Here is a 6,000-nt window from a genome sequence, read left to right as displayed (position 1 = left end):
ATGTACACGTTACCGAGAGATCCTTGAGATATCGAACATTCCACAGCGAATATCAGTATTAACCTATAAAAAAACAACCCTCCTGGGGTTTTATGATGAGAAAGATAGAGTCTGTTCAGATCTTGCCATGAAAATTTAAAGGGACCACCCAGCTATGAAATGCATTAAAGCTGGAGTGTCCCTTTATCTATGTAACATAACAGTTACCGGTATTAGTGCAAATATGTAAAAAAAAAAAAAAAATGCAACTACGCCGAAATAGGGGAAAAACACTTTTGTACAATGTTGCTTAGAATTTCTTGTAGGGGTTATGTGTCACTGCTGAACTCTAATCCGGTTTTTGTTCAGCAAAATCCTTTTATTGCGGGACACATTTTTATGTTTTTTTTTTAAAAAAAATCTAATCTAATTAATTTTTATTTTCATATTTTATTGCATTTTTATTACTTTCAATACTTTTTTTTAAAAAAAATGTATTAAATATTAATGCCTGCTACTGTGAAAAGTCCAGGACATACTGTGGCATCTTAACACTTACTAAGGAGTTGTATGACCTGGAAGAAGGCCGTTTTCTTTTTTATGTAGGACACACAGACAGCTTCCATAGGTCCGGCGCTGTGGCTTAGTTGGTTAAAGCGCCTGTCTAGTAAACAGGAGATCCTGAGTTCGAATCTCAGCAGTGCCTGATTTCTTTTCAAAACATAATGCTTGAAATTATAATCGTTATCAACCATTGAGAGCCAACCAATAAGCAAAGTCTATGGAAACATTTAAATACACAAGGGCGTTATTCACTAAAGTAATTAATTAATGAGTAAAGTAATTAAACCTTAATCAGTCATTGGTCTCAGCTTAGATTCAGGAGCCGTATGCCTGTCCCATGCATGTTTAATACCCTCACTGTATTAACCGCTACCATTTCTGCTGGGAGGCTGTTCCACTTACCTAGCACGCTTTCAACAAATGGTATTCTTCAGTAACAGGCAGCTACTTATTGCAAGCTGCATCTGGACGTCTATCTTTAACCAGAGAGTCCTTTCTTTGCAGTAAGGGATGTAAAGCTCTGGAATCCACTATCTATGTTGGGAAGGACCACCATTACAAGTGGAGCTTTTAAGAATACGTTTTGTTTTCGGCAAGAAATTCTGTTCATAGGAACACATTTTAATTCAAAAGCTGTTGATCCAGCGTTTTTTCCGACTGTCCGTGGAATCACTAAAGAATTGCTTTCATTTTCCTGAGCTACAATTCCAGGTGCTTAACCCTTTCATAACCAATGGTAATTTGTACTATAAACACTGTTTTGTTTTTTTTTGCAATTCTTACCAATAGTTTTAAGCGTATTTATTATATTCTATATTACATTATATATAAAATTTTACATGATATATATTATAGTATTTATATATCTATATATATATATTATTTATATATATATATTATTTATATATATATTATTTATATATTATTACATTTATTTATTATATTAAAGGTAAAAATTGTCACATTTCTATCTTTTATATATACCGTATATATATATATATATATATATAAATCTCCCGCATCTCATGTACATTGTTCAGCCTGAGGGTTTGTGTAGTGAAAGTTTGCCGATGTAGATGCCTTTGCTTGATGTTCTGCGCATGATTAATGCTCCTTGCTGTGTAAGCGGGACTGCTTTATCTTAACTGTGAATTGAATAAAAAAATACACTATGGATGTGTCCTTTTTTCTTACCGTTTGGAAATACCAATAAACCCGGATCTGAGAAAGATTTTTTTATATAACAGCGGAATATATCCTGGGGATTATTTCATCTTAAATATTCATATTTTGGTTAATACACTTGATACCTTTTTAGCGACTGTATTCACTTACTTTCCTACTGTATATATATATATCTCTATATATGGCACAATATTTACTAAGTCGTATTTTTTTTAACCATGCTACGTTTATGATACATTAAGTTATGAGTCTGGAAATCAAGGGTGATCATCCTAAAGTCACAATGGGGTTAATAAGGGTTTTTTTTGCTTTCTTTCACCTGGTTCAATGCAAATAAGAATATGGAAAATTGAGTTGAATTCCAAGGGCTTGTATTTGTTTTTTCAGCTTTATGTAACTAAGAAACCTTATGTCATGATTTACTCCCGGATCTATACACTTCAGTCTATACATTTTCACTATATTACATTTGTTTAGAGAGTATCAGCCGACTCTGTAGCACTATTACAACAGGCAGACAATCACAATAACGTTAACGCACATAAGACATACTGTTGGAGAATGGAGGGATCGGTGAGCGGACACTCTCTTAGGAGACTTATTACTCATTATTGTCCATTAGTATAATGGCAGTTTTGGAAATTAGGATGCCGAGACGGACTCTCCTGACCAAACTATCGGTAGTTATTCGATAAAAAGTTGGAGGATAATTGGAGCAGGATAATAAAAAAAAAAATACAAAAAAAATAGCTGTAATTATAGAAAATGCCACAAGGGGGCGACGTTCAACCAACTACTGAAAACAAATGAAAAGTGATTCTGAAAAGGGTAGATAGAATATCCCTATCCAGTCGCGAGTGTCTGTGACATGGCTTGTCAAAGTCGTTATTCCTTACGGGCCATTTCGTCAAATGTTCTTCACAAAGGCTGTTGCCGCTGTCCTGAAAAAAATAAAGTGACAGGTGGAGACAGACAGAGTAAATATTTAATTAATACTTGAGATATTTGGATAATGCATCGGAAGATATGTTTCTAGAGAAAACAAATGATGTAAGTTGAGTCTGACATAGAAATACATGAGGTTATGTTCTGGCTTTTGAGGGAAGTGGGGGTCATGGGATGGTCGAGGAGATCCGATCACCCCTGACCGGCCCAGGGAAGCTATGAAAGGGGAGAACTTTTCTACCTCTTTTTAGAATCTGATATTCCGCTCCCCAGTCTTTTTCAGGTCAACATAATCTGACGGGGGTCCCTCAGGTCAGGCATCGGTGCAGGCCTTAGTTGTCGGAGGTAGAGCTAGCTCGGGTGGCACTAGCTGCCGAGTATCTAAGTGCAGCCCACTGGTCCCTGATGAGCGAAAGGCACTGTGTCCACCTTGCAGGGGGTAATATGCCGGTGGCCTCCCCCAGGAGGCAGGGTTCTGAGTGGCCTAAACCAGAAAGTTCCAAAGTATGATTATCAGGAAAAAGGGATAAAAAGATTTAGGTGTAGAAAAGGGACTGGCCAACCTAAACCGGGCCACACGGTAGGTATAGGATAGCCCTACAGTGAAGTCGCACATAAAAAGAAGCACAGCTGGAAGAAGCGAGACTAATTTTGCTTAATATTCAACAAACCTTTTCTTTTCTTTAATAAAAAATTGTAATGATTTGGGTTTGTTTTCTTTCTTATTGGCCTCATTTAAGCCTTGGAAACGGCTCAAGTTTTTTTTTGTTGGTTTTTTTTTAATAGCCCACGTCATTTGTGTATGTCTTGTTTTGCGTTTATCTCTAACGAGAGGCTATCGTAGTTTGATTATATGATCGTACATTTTACTGCCTAAAATGGAAAAAAAAATCATTATTTGTTTTATAAACTTTTCAGTGTTGTGTAGATTTTTTTTTTTTGGCCCAGCGTTGTGTGAATTTTTTTTTTCTAGGAATTTAACGTTTTTTTTAATTTTTTTTACTAGGAATCAATTCGCTTTTTTTTTTCTTTTTTTTTTCATGGTCGTAGAGTAAAAATAATTAAACCACTAGCGGGCTTTGGGATACTAATTAGCCTGATTGGTTAAAATATTGATTCCTCGTGGGCAAAGTATGATAGAACGTATTGATCGCTACGCGCTGTGAAATTACCTACAGCCTTAATTGAGTGGTTCGTGTAAACAGACTAAGGTGACCACATCAGCCATTTTTTTTTTTTTACAGAAAGCGTGTTCTTGCAAACGGGGTGTTTACATGATTCTGTGGGTTTTTACATATTAAACGTAATAAATAAATATCCCATCCAGCTCCCAGGGGAATTTAGCAATCATATCAAAGTATACCTTCCAAGTGTCCTTACTTACAACCCAAATGCTTGTGTCCAATGATATTTACCTTGGGCGCTGCCCTGGATATGGCCCAAGAGCCCCCCGTGCACAGCCGCCATTGTCGCCGCAGGTCACCAGGATATGATGTCATCCCATCGCTCCGTCGGCTCACATCGCCTTTTAAAGCAGTCTATAGGGGCTGTGCCGGCTGATTCTTGACTCCCAACTGTCCCGCTTTGTGCAGGACAGTCCCGATTTCACCACTCTATTCCGCTGTCCCGCTGAGCTCTACCTTTGTCCAGCTTTTCGGGGACAGAGGTAGAGCTTGGTGAGATTCAGGCCCACAATACCGCGGTCCAGAGTTAATTCTCCAGTGTGAGGGACACTCCAAACTCGGCCCCCCCAGCATCCTAATTCACCAGGGTTAGAAGTTGGGAAGTATGTCCTGTAAGCAGCTTTTTGATCAGCGGCACGTTGAGGGTCCGATCTCCGCAGAGGGCAAAAAAATGATTCTAGTCCAAAGTTTGAAAAGTGGCCCTATCGCCATAGCAACCAATGGAATTGTCCATCTTGCAGGAATAATAGATTGGTCGCTATGGCAATAACACCACTCTTTAAAGTTACTTTCTATACGTAAACCCCAATCATGCACACGAGACAGGTAACGATATCGTTAAAAATAAATAAATATCTTAAAAATATATAAATATATAATTTTCCTTTTTTGTGTCCGACTTTTATTTTTAAATTCAGGTAGCATTAAATTAACTTAAATTAAGTTAATTTATGAAATTCCACCCAAAACGCCCCCGTCTGCCCTTTAAATCTTTGATTTACAGTTCCTTATGTTTTACATGGAAATTCTTAGCGTGTTCTCGGGCCTGGTCTGCACAGTATTACATTCACCTTATCTGTCATGTATGACTCGGTTATTGGCCGTGTTCATTATCCTTTCGAGACGTTCAGCAGATCCCTGTGCTTAATGGGAAATGCTCACATGCGTCTTTCTTTTATCTTACGGTAAACTGAACGAAGCCCGGGCAGATATACCAAACAGTAGCCACATTCAAGGCATTTATTGCCCGAAACTCGGACATTGTCTGGTTTTGCCCTAAATTTCAGGTGAAGGGGCAGATTCTCTGGGTCACGGAGTCTGGAAATAACTCCATCATATTCTACTCGGATTAAATGATATCTAAGCATCCCAGCTGGTACTTTTCTCACTATTATATCACATCTGAAGTCCCTGCTTGAACACAGGTGACTTCATTCAGTGTATCTTTGGCTCCTGGTTTTAGTAAGAACCATCATTAGAACATGTTGCCATAGACTATGAATGAGTCTCAAGGTTGTCTCCTCTTGTAGACCAATTGTGGTCCTGATGTTAGAACCCAGGTTCAGGACCTGGCAACCCTGCTCTGCTTATGAAGTCCACATGGTGCATGGAGGCTCCATCAGTATGTGGAAGAGCTCCAGAAGGCAAGGTCAATGTGGGGAAGGGGATGAAGAAAGAAGAAGAGGCAAGAGAAGAAGCGGAGCTACGAGAAGCAGGAACACGGAGGCGGTCGGCCGAGAAGGTAGGGAGCCTCATTCCGGGACAATACATTGTCCCAAAATGAAGGTGCCCAGGACCTGGGACAGTGCCTTAAAATGTGGGACTGTACCGGGCTTTCCGGGAGACATGGTCACCCTACTGGAAGGGAAGGTGGAGAAGTGGGCCACAAAAAACATTTAATTTAATCTACTCTTTGCCACCCAGGAACCAAGGTTCCGCTGTTCTCCAAGCCACAAAGCCAGGGTCTTCTATCCCAGGTAGGATGAGGATCTCAGTGTAATGTATCCGACGGAACGGAAAACTTGCAGATGGACAAAAAAGCGAATGAGATAAAACCATATGTTTTTTTATATATTTTTTTTAAAGCCTGAGGTGCAGTGCTCCAATTTTTTAAAGAAAACATAGGCGTGCCTGAGGGACTTCA

The 6,000-nt window shown here is 39.0% G+C and overlaps 1 non-coding gene across 1 annotated transcript; it reads left to right on the top strand.

Annotated features, from left to right (window-relative positions):
• Positions 1-611: 611 nt before the first annotated feature.
• TRNAT-AGU (transfer RNA threonine (anticodon AGU)) lies at positions 612-685 on the top strand. Its single transcript has one exon. It is a non-coding gene; the product is annotated as a tRNA-Thr (tRNA).
• Positions 686-6,000: the final 5,315 nt, after the last annotated feature.

The sequence above is a fragment of the Spea bombifrons genome, chromosome 4, assembly GCF_027358695.1.
Source record: "Spea bombifrons isolate aSpeBom1 chromosome 4, aSpeBom1.2.pri, whole genome shotgun sequence".
In the NCBI taxonomy this organism is placed as follows: domain Eukaryota; kingdom Metazoa; phylum Chordata; class Amphibia; order Anura; family Pelobatidae; genus Spea; species Spea bombifrons.
This window is presented reverse-complemented; position numbering and strand designations above follow the sequence as displayed.